This window comes from Triticum urartu, chromosome 5A (assembly GCF_056163025.1).
Source record: "Triticum urartu cultivar PI428250 chromosome 5A, HENAU_Tu73, whole genome shotgun sequence".
Taxonomy (NCBI): Eukaryota; Viridiplantae; Streptophyta; class Magnoliopsida; order Poales; family Poaceae; genus Triticum; species Triticum urartu.
Genome location: NC_141877.1, coordinates 412,651,075 through 412,668,918, shown reverse-complemented (window position 1 = coordinate 412,668,918; position 17,844 = coordinate 412,651,075).

Here is a 17,844-nt window from a genome sequence, read left to right as displayed (position 1 = left end):
TCGGAGTACCATAGACATGCTTCGAGATAGTATTGACATGGTCTTCAAGCAAAGATTGGACTTTGGCTACACAAAGGATCCATCAGGATAAACTTATTAAACAAGGCATTCAATTTCCTCATGGAAAAAATGATTTAACCTTGTTAAAAGGAAACTATAACACTAGGTCCTCTGGTCAGGTGTGCTAGGCATGACATCACCTTACCAGGGCATATAGGGACCAATGTTATAACTCTTGAAAATATGTTCCAACCATCATATCTGACCGAGATGCAGATCTAATTGGTGTTAGGATACCTTAGACTCAGGATGCCTGAGAAGAAAGGTGCAACACAAATTGTCGAGGTGACATTGTAAGATTCTCGGGAATTGAACTATGGAAGCGAGTTCCGAAACAAGAGTTCATCATTAAATCAAGGAGATAATGAGGAGGTGGCTGATGAACTCAGCGACAATTCAATGAGTTTTCGAAAAGACGGATTTCCACAACTATGTGAACAAGAAGATAACATTTGTCAGATCGAATGGTATAATGATGTATGCTCGAGGAAAACATACACAATTAAACATTGATAGAAGGGTGCACCGAGGAATCTGGACTAGGTAGCATGATCAATGTTCGAATGATGATTCAATAAGCAATAGAATTTCTAAAGAAACTGTAGACCAATAACTTCAAAGCAATAGGGTTGCTAGAAGTTTAGAATTTACACATCACAGACCATTTGTCGGTATTCCGGTTAGAAACAACACGGAGACCAAGAAATGAACGCAAATGGCGAGAGATATTACTATATCAAGAATTCTCAAGAGGTGGTAAAATTGCCACGACATTCTTGACATAAAAGGTGGTAATATTCCAAGGTAAAGAAGGACAAATGCTGGATAGCAAGGAACTCAAGGTATAACACAAAACATGAACAAGTTTATGTTGGAGGGAAGGCAATAAAGTGGTCGGTGATAACACAAACCACTGAGGGGCGAGGATGCTATTTCTCATCAAGAATTCGATATATATCTTGGAAGAGCTCAGGATGTTGCTGATGACCACGACACATTTGTCGAGAGATTTCATGAAGTTGTAATCGGTCGGCGATGACATCAAGCCAATGATGATGCAGCGAAAGTCAAATAATACTTGAAGAAGAACTCATAAGAAATTATGCAGTTCCGTGATAATCTCGAGATACCAGAGGGGGTAATAATCGATGACAGATCAAAGTAGAGGTTGGACTGGGGTATTGCTCTACAGAAGACAAGCGCTTAAACTTGCACGCGAAATGGTATTTAAAGGAGAACATGGTCGGAACCACGTCCATGGATACAAGATGAACTTATAACAAGGGGATAATTATTTTAAGAGAAGCTTCCATGATAAGGTATACATCATGTCCATGGGCATGAACACAGGGTTCAAGGTCGACTCCCACTTGTTCAACGCATAACCTTTCATTCACCTCTCGTATTTCGAAAATGACATTAGTTGTTGAAAGTTTTTACCTGGTGCAATACCAGATAAGTATGACCCGTGTAATATTTCGGGTTCACGCGGATTAGGGAAGGCGTAGGTCCAACCCATTAGGGCATCTTAGGAACATATACCACAAACTTCGGAGTAGATAATACAAGCTCGAAAGTAGAGCATTGTTCAAAAGCAGATGATACAATTTACCAAAGGCATTATATACCCCTGCAAAGGCTCACAAGGTTATTCAATATGAAGCACACTGTCGGATAAAATCCAACAAAGGAACCGATGGTCCACAAGGGATATGATGTGAGCATCGGTACTAAACCAGAGGAAGAAGAATGCAAGGAGATCTGATTATAGAAACACCTGACTAATTCAAAGTTCAAATGCAAAAGGATTATGATTTCCGATCAAGGGATCAGAAGCAAACGCTCTGACTTAAGGATGGATAAGTTGCATAGACTTAGGGGTACAATCAATGGCAATCCGACTGGTCGGGAACCAGCTCATGTTCAAAAGGATGTCTGAGCCGGAAAGATAATTTAGAAGGGTTGATAGATGATTGTGTGCATTCTCACACATGTTGAATCAATAGGATCAAAATGACGGTGTCAAAAGATACTAGTGAATATTGCTAGTGATATGGGAGCATCCATAATATAAGCATACAAGTATTTGCAGAGCATTAGTTGCTAAGGATTTTCGGAGGATTGAATAGTATTTCAAAGACTTTTGTGAAACACCCGAACAACTGGGGATGAGCGGATACTCGGAAAGTGCGAGAAATTATTCTTAGGGATAATCAGGTGGCAAACAACTGCAAGGCAGTAGGCACAAAATATTCTCGGGGTATCTTGTAATAACAAGATCGACTGGGAATAAAAGTAAGCACGACAGGTGTAAGTATTTATCCATAGGGATATTTCGGTGGAAGGGAATTGCAAAAGCAACGGCACAAGGTCTCGAGAGAATATCGGGGAGTATCTTCGAAATCTTCTGGTGCAGCCGGTGATCATCTGGACTAAAGGGGCTCTCCGGGAGAATGTAATTTCGAGAACCTAAAGTTAGATTTTAGTAAAAAATCGTTTAACCCGAATAGAAGAGAGTTCAGAATCCCAGAGTAAAGATCGAGGAGTAAAAGATTCTAATACCACCCAAATGGCGACGTGGGCCCGTAAGGAACACGGCCAGGTTAGTAAAAGTTTTTGTAATGTCTAGACTCAACTTCGACCAAAGAGTGTGGAAGGGGGATTCCTACAGGCAGTCGGCTCTGATACCAACTTGTGACGCCCCCGATTTAATCGTACACTAATCATACACGCAAACATGTACGATCAAGATCAGGAACTCACGGGAAGATATCACAACACAACTCTACAAATAAAATAAGTCATACAAGCATCATATTACAAGCCAGGGGGCTCGAGGGCTCGAATACAAGAGCTCGATCATAGACGAGTCAGCGGAAGCAACAATATCTGAGTACAGACATAAGTTAAAAAAGTTTGCCTTAAGAAGGCTAGCAGAAACTGGGATACAGATCGTAAGAGGCGCAGGCCTCCTGCCTGGGATCCTCCTAAACTACTCCTAGTCGCTGTTAGCGGGCTGCACGTAGTAGTAGGCACCTCCCGAGTAGTAGTAGTCGTCGTCGATGGTGGCGTCTGGCTCCTGGACTCCAACGTCTGGTCGCAGCAATCGGGTAGAAGGGAAAGGGGAAAAGAGGGAGAAAGCAACCATGAGTACTCATCCAAAGTACTCGCAAGCAAGGAGCTACACTACATATGTATGCATTGGTATCAAATGAATAATGCTATCATATGTGGACTCAACTGCAGAATGCCGGAATAAGAGGGGGATAGCTAGTCCTTTCGAAGACTACTCTTCTGGTAACCTCCGTCTTGCAGCAGGAGAAGAGAGTAGATGGTAAGTTCACCAAGTAGCATCGCATAGAATAATCCTACCCGGTGATCCTCTCCTTGTCGCCCTGTTAGAGAGCGATCACCGGTTGTATCTGGCACTTGGAAGGGTGTGTTTTATTAAGTATCCGGTTCTTGTTGTCATAAGGTCAAGGTATAACTCCAAGTCGTCCTGTTACCGAAGATCACGGCTATTCGAATAGATTAACTTCCCTGTAGGGGTGCACCACATAACCCAACACGCTCGATCCCATTTGGCCGGACATACTTTCCTGGGTCATGCCCGGCCTTGGAAGATCAACACGTCGCAGCCCTACCTAGGCACAACAGAGAGGTCAGCACGCCGGTCTAAATCCTATGGCGCAGGGGTCTGGGCCCATCGCCCATTGCACACCTGCACGTTGCGTACGCGGCCGGTGAGCAGACCTAGCAACCTCCATTACAAAGGAAGTTGTGTTACGCGGTCCAACCCGGCGCGCGCCACTCAGTCGCTGACGTCACGAAGGCTTCGGCTGATACCACGACGTCGAATGCCCATAACTGTCCCCGCGTAGATGGTTAGTGCGTATAGGCCAGTAGCCAGACTCAGATCAAATACCAAGATCTCGTTAAACATGTTAAGTATCCACGAACGCCGAACAAGGCCAGGCCCACCTCTCTCCTAGGTGGTCTCAACCTGCCCTGTCGCTCCGCCTCAAAGTAACCGTCGGGGGCCATCGGGAAACCCAGGCCCACCTCTACCGGGATGGAGCCACCTGCCCCTTCAGCCCCCATCTCTGAACAGTATCACAGGTAAGGTAACTATGTAAAGTATATAGTATATGCCCGTGATCACCTCCCGAAGTGATCACGGCCCAGTAGTATAGCATGGTAGACGGACAAGAGTGTAGGGCCACTGATGGAACACTAGCATCCTATACTAAGCAGTAGGATAGCAGGTAGTGGTAACAACAGTAGTAGCAAGGACAGGCTATGCATCAGGATAGGAATAATGGAAAGCAGTAACATGCTACACTACTCTAATGCAAGCAGTATAGAGAAGAGTAGGCGATATCTGGTGATCAAAGGGGGGGCTTTCCTGGTTGCTCTGGCAGAGAGAGAGGGGTCGTCAACTCCGTAGTCGAACTGCGCAGCAGCAGCGTCGGTCTCGGTGTCTAGCGAGAGAAGAGGGGGAAGAAACAATAAATATTTAAGCAAGCAGGTGCATAGCGATGCATGACATGACAAGTATCGGTGCTAGAGGTGCCCTAACGCGGTATGAGGTGATACCGGTGAAGGGGGAAACATCTGGGAAAGTATTCCCGGTGTTTCGCGTTTACGGGCAGAGGAGTCAGAGGGGGAAAGTTGCGAGTTCGATAGGTTAGGGGGGTGTGGCGGACGATCGGGTTGCGTATCCGGATTTGTCTCGTCGTTCTGAACAACTTTCATGTAGAAAGTATTTTCATCTGAGCTACAGTTTATTTTATATTAATTTTAAAAGACTTAATTCATTTTTAGGATTTATTTAATTATTTAAATTCAACATTATCCAGAACAGTGCATGCTGACGTCAGCATGACGTCAGCAGTCAACAGAAGCGTTGACTGGTCAACTGACGTGTGGGTCCCATTCGTCATTGACTGATTAGTCTAATTAGGATTTAATTAAACTATCTACTTAATTAGTTTAATTAAACATCATGAATTAACTTAATTAATTCATTAACTATTTTAATTATTAATTAATTAATTTTTAATTAATTAATTAATTATATATTTATTTTTATTTCGTTTTTTTAAATGTTTTGGAGTGGGGCCCCATTGTCATAGGGCCACTGGGTCTATGCGGGCGTGCGGGTTACGAGCTCCACCCGAACGGGCGATGGCCCGAGTGGGGGGGGGGGGCGAGCCTGACAGGGGAAAAACGGGGCGAGGCCACCGGGTGCCACCGGCGGACGACTGCGGAGCGGCAACCATTGAGGGGCCCCGGCGGAGGCGGCCAGCATGGCAGTGGCAGGCACGGCAGCCTGGGGCTGGGCCGGCAACGGTAGGGAGGCGGAGGGAGCCGGGACGCGGCCACGGCGGGCGCAGAGGGGAAGGGGGCCACGGCCAGCGTCAGGAGGCCGGTGCACCGAGGAGGGGCGACGGCGACGAGCGGGAGCGGAGAGTGAGGGCGCGCGTGTTAAAGGCCGTGGTCGGGCGTGGGCGCCGGTGCGCGGCCAAGCGGAGCGGCGCGCGGCCAGGGCGCGGCGCGGCAGCGGTGAGCGCGGGGCCGGAGCGCGCGCGGGGTGGAAGCCGCGGCCAAGGGCATGGCCGAGCGGCAGCGGGCGCGGGCGGCGGGCGTGTGAGCGGCGGTGACCGCGGGGAAAGGAGGAGGGGCGGCTCATGGTGCGTTGTAGGGAGCGAGGCAGCGGGGGTCGGTGGAGGCCGGGGAGGGCCGTTGTGGAGGGGGACGGGGACGCGCGACGGAGTGGAGGAGGACGGCGAGGTGGCGGCGTCCTGGCGTGGGGGGGCGGCGAGCTCCGGGCGCGGGGCGTCGTCGAGCGGCATCGGCCTCCTCTGGATCCCGATCCAGATCGGGAGAGAGGAGGGGGGCGTCGTGGGGAGAGCGGGGTTGGGGGTAGGTTGGGGTTTCGGTCGTGGGGGGGGGATTAGTAGGCTAGGGCGCGGGGTGGGCCGGCCCACTCGGGCGGCTGGGACCAGCTAGGTCACTGGCTGGGCCGAGGTCCAGTTGGCCACGAGGCCCTTTTTTTGTTTTTTTTTTGTTTAATTTTCTTTTATGTATTTTGTTTCTTTTCTGTTTTACTTTGTTCCTCCTTAATTTTAGCTTTGTAAAGTACAAAATGACCCCTAAATTAGTACTACCACTAAACCCACTACCATATAAAGTTTAGTCCCTAAATAGGATAGCTTAACATTTTATTAATTATAGAAGGCATTTCAATAATTGTTTTGCTACTGTTTTATTCGCTTTAGAGTATTTAAAGATTTTATAATAGTGGGGTTTCTTCACCAATATTTAATATGGATTATTTGAATCACCCCGAACATTTTAGTTTTAATATTTGATAACTTTTAATGTTTGCTTGATTTTGAATTTGAAATCGAACCATTTTCGAACTAACGCGAGGTTAGCAACAGTAATCGAGGTGACGTGGCATCATTAGCAGAGGTTACTGTAGCTTGATTACCCGGGCGTCACATAAGTTCCACATCGGGTCCATGGGCATGAACGCAAAGGCTCAAGGTCGACTCCCACTTCTCCAATGCATAACCTTTCATTTGCTTCTTGCGTTCGATGAAGTTGTAGTGTTGAAATTTTTGCCTGGTGAAATACCAGATGAGTATGACCCGTGAAATCTTTCGGGCTCACATAGATTAGGAGAAGGCATAGGTTCAACCCATCAGGGTCTCTTAGGAACCTATACCACAAACTTCAGGAGTAAATAACACAAGCTCGAAAGCAGAGCATGTTTGACAAAAGTAGAGGATACAATTTACCAAAGGCATTATGTATCAAGTAAAGAACTCACAAGAATTTTGGTCGTGAAGGACACTGTCGGATAATAACCCGGCAGTGGGTATGGCGGTCCAGAACGGGGTTGATATGAGTATCGGTACTCAATCAGAGGAAGAAGGAATGCCAAGGCATCAGATTATAGAAACAACTGACTAATTCAAAGCTTAATGCAAAGAATTTTATGATTTCCAAATTAAGGGATCAGAAGCAATCGTTCTGATCGAAAATGAATAAGTTCAATAGACTTAGAAGTACAACCGATCAAGGCATTGATTGGTGAAGAACAAGCTCATATCCAAATGACGTCTGAGCCGAAAGGATAATCCTAGGATTCGACTAATGATTGTGAACATTCACAACTTATTGAATCAATGGACTCAAAAATGATAGTGACCAAGGATGCCAATAAGATTATTATGCTTATGGGATTAACCATAATGCAAGAAAGCAAGAATTTCAAGAACAACAGGCTGTTGAGGATTTTCGAAAGATCAAATAGTATTTCAAAGGCTTATGTGAAACACCTGAACAACTGGGAATAAGCGGATACTCGATAAGTGGAATAAATTACTGGCATGGGTATTCAGGTGGCAAAGAACTGCAAAAGCAACGGGCACAAAGTCTCAAAAGAGTATCAGAGAGTAACTTCGAAATCTTCTGGTGCAGTCGGCGATTATCTGAAGTGAGGGGCTCTCCGGGAGAAAGTGTTTTCGAGAACCTAAAGTTAGTTTTTTAGAAAATCTTTTAACCCGAATAGAAGAGAGATTAGAATCTTAGAGTATAAACGAGGAATAAAAGATCCTAATACCACCCAATGGCGAAGTGGGCCCATGGGCCGCACAGCCATGTTAGTAAAAGTTTTGTAAAGTCTAGACTCGACTTCAGCCAAGGAGTGTGGAAGGGGGATTCCTACAGGCAGTCGGCTCTGATACCAACTTGTGACGCCCCCGATTCAACCGTACACTAATCATACACGCAAACGTGTACGATCAAGATTAGGGACTCACGGGAAGATATCACAACACAACTCTACAAATAAAAATAAATCATACAAGCATCATATTACAAGCCAGGGGCCTCGAAGGCTCGAATACAAGAGCTCGATCATAGACGAGTTAGCGGAAGCAACAATATCTGAGTACAGACATAAGTTAAACAAGTTTGCCTTAAGAAGGCTAGCATAAACTGGGATACAGATCGAAAGAGGCACAGGCCTCCTGCCTGGGATCCTCCTAACTACTCCTGGTCGTCGTCAGCGGGCAGCACGTAGTAGTAGGCACCTCCGGTGTAGTAGGAGTCATCGTCGACGGTGTCGTCTGGATCCTGGGCTCCAACATCAGGTTGCGACAACCAGGTAGAAGGGATAGGGGGAAAAGAGGGAGAAAGCAACCGTGAGTACTCATCCAAAGTACTCGCAAGCAAGGAGCTACACTACATATGCATGGGTAAATGTGTAAAGGGCCATATTGGTGGACTGAACTACAGAAAGCCAGAATAAGAGGGGGGTAGCTAATCCTGTCGAAGACTACGCTTCTGGCCACCTCCATCTTGCAGCATGTAGAAGAGAGTAGACTGAAGTCCTCCAAGTAGCATCGCATAGCATAACCCTAACCGATGATCCTCCCCTCATCGCCCTGTGAGAGAGCGACCACCGGTTGTATCTGGCACTTGGAAGGGTGTGTTTTATTAAGTATCCAGTTCTAGTTGTCATAAGGTCAAGGTACAACTCCAAGTCGTCCTGTTACCGAAGATCATGGCTATTCGAATAGATTAACTTCCCTGCAGGGGTGCACCACATATCCCAACACGCTCGATCCCATTTGGCCGGACACACTTTCCTGGGTCATGCCCGGCCTCGGAAGATCAACACATCGCAGCCCTACCTAGGCACAACAGAGAGGTCAGCACGCCGGTCTAAATCCTATGGCGCAGGGTTCTGGGCCCATCGCCCTTTGCACACCTGCACGTTGCGAACGCGGCCGGAAGCAGAACTAGCCCCCTTAATACACGAGCAGTCTTACGGTCCAATCCGGCGCGCGCCACTCAGTCGCTGACGTCACGAAGGCTTCGGCTGATACCACGACGTCGAGTGCCCATAACTGTCCCCGCGTAGATGGTTAGTTCGTTAGGCCAGTAGCCAGACTCAGATCAAATACCAAGATCTCGTTAAACGTGTTAAGTATCCGTGAACACCGACCAGGGCCAGGCCCACCTCTCTCCTAGGTGGTCTCAACCTGCTCTGTCGCTCCGCCACAAAGTAACCGTCGGGGGCCGTCGGGAACCCAGGCCCACCACTACCTGGGTGGAACCACCTGCCCCTTCAGCCCCCATCTCCGAACAGTATCACGGGTAATGTAACTGTGTAAGGTATATTGTATATGCCCGTGATCACCTCCCGAAGTGATCATGGCCCAGTAGTATAGCATGGCAGACGGACAAGAGTGTAGGGCCACTGATGGAACACTAGCATCCTATACTAACCAGTGGGATAGCAGGTAATGGTAACAACAGTAGTAGCAAGGACAGGCTATGCATCAGGATAGGAATAACGGAAAGCAGTAACATGCTACACTACTCTAATGCAAGCAGTATAGAGAAGAGTAGGCGATATCTGGTGATCAGAAGGGGGGGCTTGCCTGGTTGCTCTGGCAAGAGAGAGAGGGGTCGTCAACACCGTAGTCGTACTGGGTAGCAGCGGCGTCGGTCTCGGTGTCTAGCGAGAGAAGAGGGGAAAGAAACAATAAATACATAGCAAGCAAGTGCATAACAGGACAACAGGCAGAGCTAGACGTGTTCTAACGCGGTATGAGGTGATACGGGTGAAGGGGGGAAACATCCGGGAAAGTATTCCCAGTGTTTCACGTTTTCGGGCAGAGGAGCCGGAGGGGGAAAGTTGCGAGTTCGCTATGCTAGGGATGCGTGGCGGACGAACAGGTTGCGTATCCGGGTTCGTCTCGTCGTTCTAAGAAACTTTCATTATTGGAATTATTTTATTAATTTAATTAGAAAAGCTATTATGATGTCAGCGTGATGTCATCATGAAGTCAGCAGGGTCAAAGGTGGACTAGGTCAAATTGACGTGTGGGCCCCATTCGTCATAGGCTCAGACTAACTAATCAATGTTAATTAGCTTAATAACTAGATTAGTTTAACCCATTTAATTAGTTTAGTTAAACATGATTAATTAACTTAATTAATTTAGTTAGTTAATTAATTAATTAGTTAACATTTTTATTTACTTATTATTTATCTATTTATATTTATTTTTAACTCTCTCTTTTTTTATTGTTCTGGGCGGGCCCCGTTCGTCATAGGCCCCAGGGGGCCATCGTGGTTCGGGCTAACGGGCGAAGCGGCGTGGGGAGACCGGTTGGGCATCCGCCCGGAAGGGGACGAGGCCACGGCCATCGCCGGTGGCAGCCTCAGGGCGAGTGGCCGCCGGCAACTGCGGGCAGGGGAACGGGCGGTGCAGGGCAGGGCGGCAGGGAAGCGGAGCGGCAGGTGGGCGCGACGCGGCGAGCAGAAGGCGGGCCCGGCGCGCTAGCAGCGAGCGGAGGCTTGGCAAAACGGCGACATGGGCGAGCGCGCACGGGCGTAGTGCAGCAGCAGCAGTCTGCGGGAGCGGGCGCGCAATGGCACTGCAGGGGCAGGGGCTGTGCCGGGGGCGCGCGCGCGGGGTCGAGCGGGCTCAGCCAGGAGCGCGATGGCCGCGAGCAGGAGCCCGGGCGGCGGCGACTGCGATAGCGGCAGAGACGGCGAGCACGGCGGGGAGGGAAAAAGAGGCCGGGGCTAGCCTCACCGTGATTCATTGGGAACGGGGCAGCGGGGGTTGGGGTGGTGGTCGGAGACGTCGGTGTCGACGTAGACGAAGCAGACAGGCGAGGGAGCGCTCCGGGGAGGCCGTACGGCGAGGAGCTCCGGCGGCGGCGACGTCCGGTCACGAGGCGGGGTGGTCGGCCTCAGGTAACGGGGCGCCGGCGAGGCGAAGTGGAGGTGCAGGGCGGAGGCGGCCATCCTTGGGCGCGGGCTCGCCGGCGAGGTGGGTCTTCGACGCGGCAAGGGGCCGGGCACGTGGTGCTTGGCGATGCTAGAGAGCGAGAGGGGTTGGGGGGTTTCGGTCAGGAGGAGTGGGGGGGTCATGCGGGTGACGGGGTGATCCTGATCCAGATCTGGAACGATGGGGGAAGTGGGGGTGGTTGCCCTAGGGTTTGATCGGGGTGGGGGGTTAAGTGGAGTGGGGGGGGTCGGCCGGCTGGGCCTGCAGCCTGCTGGGCCGAAGCCGGGGGCAGGGGGTTTTCTCTTTCCCTTTTTTTAGTTTTGTTTTTCCTTTTCTTTTTATTTATTTTTCTTTTCTATTTTATTCTTTTAATTGTTGTTTTAGAAAATATAAATACAACTCCTAAATTAATGTTATAATTTATTCTACTACCCCAATAAGTATGACACCTAATTAAAATAGTTTGCATTATTATTATTTTTAAAAGAGCATTTAATTAATTGTCATAGGTGTGTTTTTATAACTTTAGAGCCTTTAACCGTTTTATGAAAGTGTGGTTTCTCCACAATAATTACCTATGCATTATTTGGCAACACCCCAACATTTTAGTTTTAATATTTGAAAATCTTTACCGTTTGACTTTATTTTAAGTTTGAATTTCGAATCGATTTTGAACTAACACGAGATTAACAACAGTTACCGTGGTGACGTGGCATCATTTAACGTGGGATTACTGTAGCCTAATTATCCGGGCGTCACAACTCTAGTGTAAGATTATTTAAACTAGCTTGTAGATCTAGTTCAACTGTAGTGTAAAATTATTTGTACTAGGTTATAGAGCTAGGTCTACTCTAGTATAAAATTATTTGAACTAGCTTGTAGAGCTAGTTCAACTCTAGTGTAATATTATTTGAACTAGCTCATAGAGCTAGTTCAACTCTAGTGTTAAATTATTTGAACTAGCTTGTAGAGCTAGTTCAATTCTAGTGTAATATTATTTGAACTATCTTGTAGAGCTAGTTCAACTCTAGTGTTAAATTATTCGTAATAGGTTATAGAGCTAGTTCAACTCTACTGTATAATTATTTGTACTAGGTTATAGAGCTAGTTCTACTCTAGTGTAAAATTATTTGAACTAGCTTGTAGAGCTAGTTCAATTCTAGTGTAAAATTATTCGAACTAGCTTGTAGAGCTAGTTCAACTCTAGTGTAAATTTATTTGAACTAGCTTGTAGAGCTAGTTCAACTCTAGTGTAATATTATTTGAACTATCTTGTAGAGCTAGTTCAACTCTAGTATAAAATTATTTGTACTAGGTTATTGAGCTAGTTCAACTGTAGTGTATAATTATTTGTACTAGGTGATAGAGCTAGTTCAACTCTAGTGTAAAATTATTTGAACTAGCTTGTAGAGCTAGTTCAACTCTAGTGTAAAATTATTTGAACTAGCTTGTAGAGCTAGTTCCACTCTAGTGTATAATTACTTGTACTAGGTGATAGAGCTAGTTCAACTCTAGTGTCAAATTATTTGTACTAGGTGATAGAGCTAGTTCAACTCTACTGTAAAACTATCTGAACTAGCCTGTAGAGCTAGGTCAACTCTAGTGTAAAATTATTTGAACTAGCTTGTAGAGCTAGTTCAACTCTAGTGTAAAATTATTTGTACTAGGTTACAAAGCTAGTTCAACTCTAGGGTAAAATAATTTGAACTAGCTTGTAGAGCTAGTTTAACTCTAGTGTAAGGTTATTTCAACTAGAGCTAGTTGGACTCTAGTGTAAAATTATTTAAACTAGCTTGTAGATATAGCTCAACTCCATTGTAAAATTATTTATACTTGGTTATAGAGCTAGTTTAACTCTAGTGTAAAGTTAGTTGAACTAGACTGTAGATCTAGTTCAACTCTAGTGTAAAATTATTTGAACTAGCTTGTAGAGCTAGTTCAAAACTAGTTTTAAATTATTTGAACTAGCCTCTAGAGCTAGTTCAACTCTAGTGCAAAATTATTTGTACTAGGTTATAGAGCTAATTCTACTCTAGTGCAAAATTACTTGAACTAGTTTGTAGAGCTAGTTCAACTCCAGTGTAAAATTATTTGAACTAGCTTGTAGAGCTAGTTCAGCACAAGTGTTAAATTATTTCTACTAGGTTATGGAGCTAGTTCAACTCTAGTGTAAAATTATTTGTACTAGGTTATAGAGCTAGTTCAACTCTAGTGTAAAATTATTTGTACTAGGTTATAGAGCTAGTTCAACTCTATTGTAAATTTATTTGTACTAGCCTGTAGAGCTAGTTCAACTCTAGTGTAAGATTATTTGAACTCGCTTGTAGATCTAGTTCAACTCTAGTGTAAAATCATTTGTACTAGGTTATAGAGCTAGTTCTAATCTAGTGTAAAATTATTTGAACTAGCTTGTAGAGCTACTTCAACTCTACTGTAATATTATTTTAACTAGCTTGTAGAGCTAGTTCAACTCTAGTGTTAAATTATTTGAACTAGCTTGTAGAGCTAGTTCAACTCTAGTGTAATATTATTTGAACTAGCTTGTAGAGCTAGTTCACCTGTACTGTAAAATTATTTTTACTAGGTTATAGAGCTAGCTCAACTCAAGTGTATAATTATTTGGACTAGGTGAGAGAGCTAGTTCAACTCTAGTGTAAAATTATTTGAACTAGCTTATAGGGCTAGTTCAACTCTAGTGTAAAATTATTTGAACTAGCGTGTAGAGATAGTTGAACTCTAGTGTATAATTATTTGTACTAGGTGATAGAGCTAGTTCAACTCTAGTGTCAAATTATTCGTGCTAGGTTATAGATCTAGTTCAACTCTACTGTAAAACTATTTGAACTAGCCTGGAGAGCTAGGTCAACTCTAGTGTAAAATTATTTGAACTAGCTTGTAGAGCTAGTTCAACTCTAGTGTAAAATTATTGTACTAGGTTATAGAGCTAGTTCAACTCTAGTGTAAAATGATTTTAACTAGCTTGTAGAGCTAGTTCAACTCTAGTGTAAAGTTATTTGAAGTAGCATGTAGAGCTAGTTCAACTCTAGTGTAAGATTATTTGAACTAGCTTGTAGATCTAGTTGAACTCTAGTGTAAAATTATTTGTACTAGGTTATAGAGCTAGGTCTACTCTAGTGTAAAATTATTTGAACTAGCTTGTAGAGCTAGTTCAACTCTAGTGTAATATTATTTGAACTAGCTCGTAGAGCTAGTTCAACTCTAGTGTTAAATTATTTGAACTAGCTTGTAGAGCTAGTTCAACTCTAGTGTAATATTATTTGAACTAGCTTGTAGAGCTAGTTCAACTCTAGTGTTAAATTATTTGTACTAGGTTATAGAGCTAGTTCAACTCTAGTGTAAAATTATTTGTACTAGGTTATAGAGCTAGTTCTACTCTAGTGTAAAATTATTTGAACTAGCTTGTAGAGCTAGTTCAACTCTAGTGTAATATTATTCGAACTAGCTTGTAGAGCTAGTTCAACTCTAGTGTAAAGTTATTTGAACTAGCTTGTAGAGCTAGTTCAACTCTAGCGTAATATTATTTGAACTATCTTGTAAAGCTAGTTCAACTCTAGTATAAGATTATTTGTATTAGGTTGTGGAGCTAGTTCAACTGTAGTGTATAATTATTTGTACTAGGTGATAGAGCTAGTTCAACTCTAGTGTAAAATTGTTTGAACTTTCTTGTAGAGCTAGTTCAACTCTAGCGTAATATTATTCGAACTAGCTTGTAGAGCTAGTTCTACTCTAGTGTAAATTTATTTGAACTAGCTTGTAGAGCTAGTTCAACTCTAGTGTAATATTATTTGAACTATCTTGTAGAGCTAGTTCAACTCTAGTATAAAATTATTTGTACTAGGTTATGGAGCTTGGTCAACTGTAGTGTATAGTTATTTGTACTAGGTGATAGAGCTAGTTCAACTCTAGTGTAAAATTATTTGAACTAGCTTGTAGAGCTAGTTCAACTCTAGTGTAAAATTATTTGAACTAGCTTGTAGAGCTAGTTCGACTCTAGTGTATAATTACTTGTACTAGGTGATAGAGCTAGTTCAACTCTAGTGTCAAATTATTTGTACTAGGTGATAGAGCTAGTTCAACTCTATTGTAAAACTATCTGAACTAGCCTGTAGAGCTAGGTCAACTCTAGTGTAAAATTATTTGAACTAGCTTGTAGAGCTACTTCAACTCTACTTTAATATTATTTTAACTAGCTTGTAGAGCTAGTTCAACTCTAGTGTTAAATTATTTGAACTAGCTTGTAGAGCTAGTTCAACTCTAGTGTAATATTATTTGAACTAGCTTGTAGAGCTAGTTCAACTCTAGTGTAAAATTATTTTTACTAGGTTATAGAGCTAGCTCAACTCAAGTGTATAATTATTTGGACTAGGTGATTGAGCTAGTTCAACTCTAGTGTAAAATTATTTGAACTACGTTATAGGGCTAGTTCAACTCTAGTGTAAAATTATTTAACTAGCGTGTAGAGCTAGTTGACCTCTAGTGTAAAATTATTTGAACTTTCTTGTAGAGCTAGGTCAACTCTAGTGTAAAATTATTTAAACTAGCTTGCAGAGCTAGTTCAACTCTAGTGTAATATTATTTGAACTAGCTAGTTGAACTCTAGTGTATAATTATTTGTACTAGGTGATAGAGCTAGTTCAACTCTAGTGTCAAATTATTCGTGCTAGGTTATAGATCTAGTTCAACTCTACTGTAAAACTATTTGAACTAGCCTGGAGAGCTAGGTCAACTCTAGTGTAAAATTATTTGAACTAGCTTGTAGAGCTAGTTCAACTCTAGTGTAAACTTATTGTACTAGGTTATAGAGCTAGTTCAACTCTAGTGTAAAATGATTTGAACTAGCTTGTAGACCTAGTTCAACTTTGGTGTAAAGTTATTTGAACTAGCATGTAGAGCTAGTTCAACTCTAGTGTAAGACTATTTGAACTAGCTTGTAGATCTAGTTCAACTCTAGTGTAAAATTATTTGTACTAGGTTATAGAGCTAGGTCTACTCTAGTGTAAAATTATTTGAACTAGGTTGTAGAGCTAGTTCAACTCTAGTGTAATATTATTCGAACTAGCTTGTAGAGCTAGTTCAACTCTAGTGTAAATTTATTTGAACTAGCTTGTAGAGCTAGTTCAACTCTAGTGTTAAATTATTTGTACTAGGTTATAGAGGTAGTTCAACTCTAGTATAAAATTATTTGTACTAGGTTATGGAGCTAGTTCAACTATAGTGTATAATTATTTATACTAGGTGATAGAGCTGGTTCAACTCTAGTGTAATATTATTTGAACTATCTTGTAGAGCTAGTTCAACTCTACTATAAAATTATTTGTACTAGGTTATGGAGCTAGTTCAACTGTAGTGTATAATTATTTGTACTAGGTGATAGAGCTAGTTCAACTCTAGTGTAAAATTATTTGAACTTTCTTGTAGAGCTAGTTTAACTCTAGTGTAATATTATTCGAACTAGCTTGTAGAGCTCGTTCAACTCTAGTGTAAATTTATTTGAACTAGCTTGTAGAGCTAGTTCATCTCTAGTGTAATATTATTTGAACTATCTTGTAGAGCTAGTTCAACTCTAGTATAAAATTATTTGTACTAGGTTATGGAGCTAGTTCAACTGTAGTGTATAATTATTTGTACTAGGTGATAGAGCTAGTTCAACTCTAGTGTAAAATTATTTGAACTAGCTTGTAGAGCTAGTTCAACTCTAGTGTAAAATTATTTGAACTAGCTTGTAGAGCTAGTTCGACTCTAGTGTATAATTACTTGTACTAGGTGATAGAGCTAGTTCAACTCTAGTGTCAAATTATTTGTACTAGGTCATAGAGCTAGTTCAACTCTACTGTAAAACTATCTGAACTAGCCTGTAGAGCTAGGTCAACTCTAGTGTAAAATTATTTGAACTAGCTTGTAGAGCTAGTTCAACTCTAGTGTAAAATTATTTGTACTAGGTTACAGAGCTAGTTCAACTCTAGGATAAAATAATTTGAACTAGCTTGTAGAGCTAGTTCAACTCTAGTGTAAGGTTATTTGAACTAGAGCTAGTTCGACTCTAGTGTAAAATTATTTAAACTAGCTTGTAGATATAGATCAACTCCACTGTAAAATTATTTATACTTGGTTATAGAGCTAGTTTAACTCTAGTGTAAAGTTAGTTGAACTAGACTGTAGATCTAGTTCAACTCTAGTGTAAAATTATTTGAATTAGCTTGTAGAGCTAGTTCACCACTAGTGTAAAATTATTTGTACTAGGTTATGGAGCTAGTTCAACTATAGTGTAAAATTATTTGAACTAGGTTATAGAGCTAGTTCAAATCTAGTGTAAAATTATTTGTACTAGAGTGTAGAGCTATTTCAACTGTAGCGTAAAATTATTTGAACTAGCTTGTGGAGCTAGTTCAACACTAGTGTAAGATTATTTGAACTAGCTTGTAGAGCTAGTTCAACTCTAGTGTAATATTATTTGAACTAGCTTGTACAGCTAGTTCAACTCTAGTGTAAAATTACTTTTACTAGGTTATAGAGCTAGATCAACTCCAGTGTATAATTATTTGGACTAGTTGATAGAGCTAGTTCAACTCTAGTGTAAAATTATTTGAACTTTCTTGTAGAGCTAGGTCAACTCTAGTGTAAAATTATTTGAACTAGCTTGCAGAGCTAGTTCAACTCTAGTGTAATATTATTTGAACTAGCTAGTTGAACTCTAGTGTATAATTATTTGTACTAGGTGATAGAGCTAGTTCAACTCTAGTGTCAAATTATTTGTACTAGGTTATAGATCTAGTTCAACTCTACTGTAAACCTATTTGAACTAGCCTGGAGAGCTAGGTCAACTCTAGTGTAAAATTATTTGAACTAGCTTGTATAGCTAGTTCAACTCTAGTGTAAAATTATTGTACTAGGTTATAGAGCTAGTTCAACTGTAGTGTAAAATGATTTGAACTAGCTTGTAG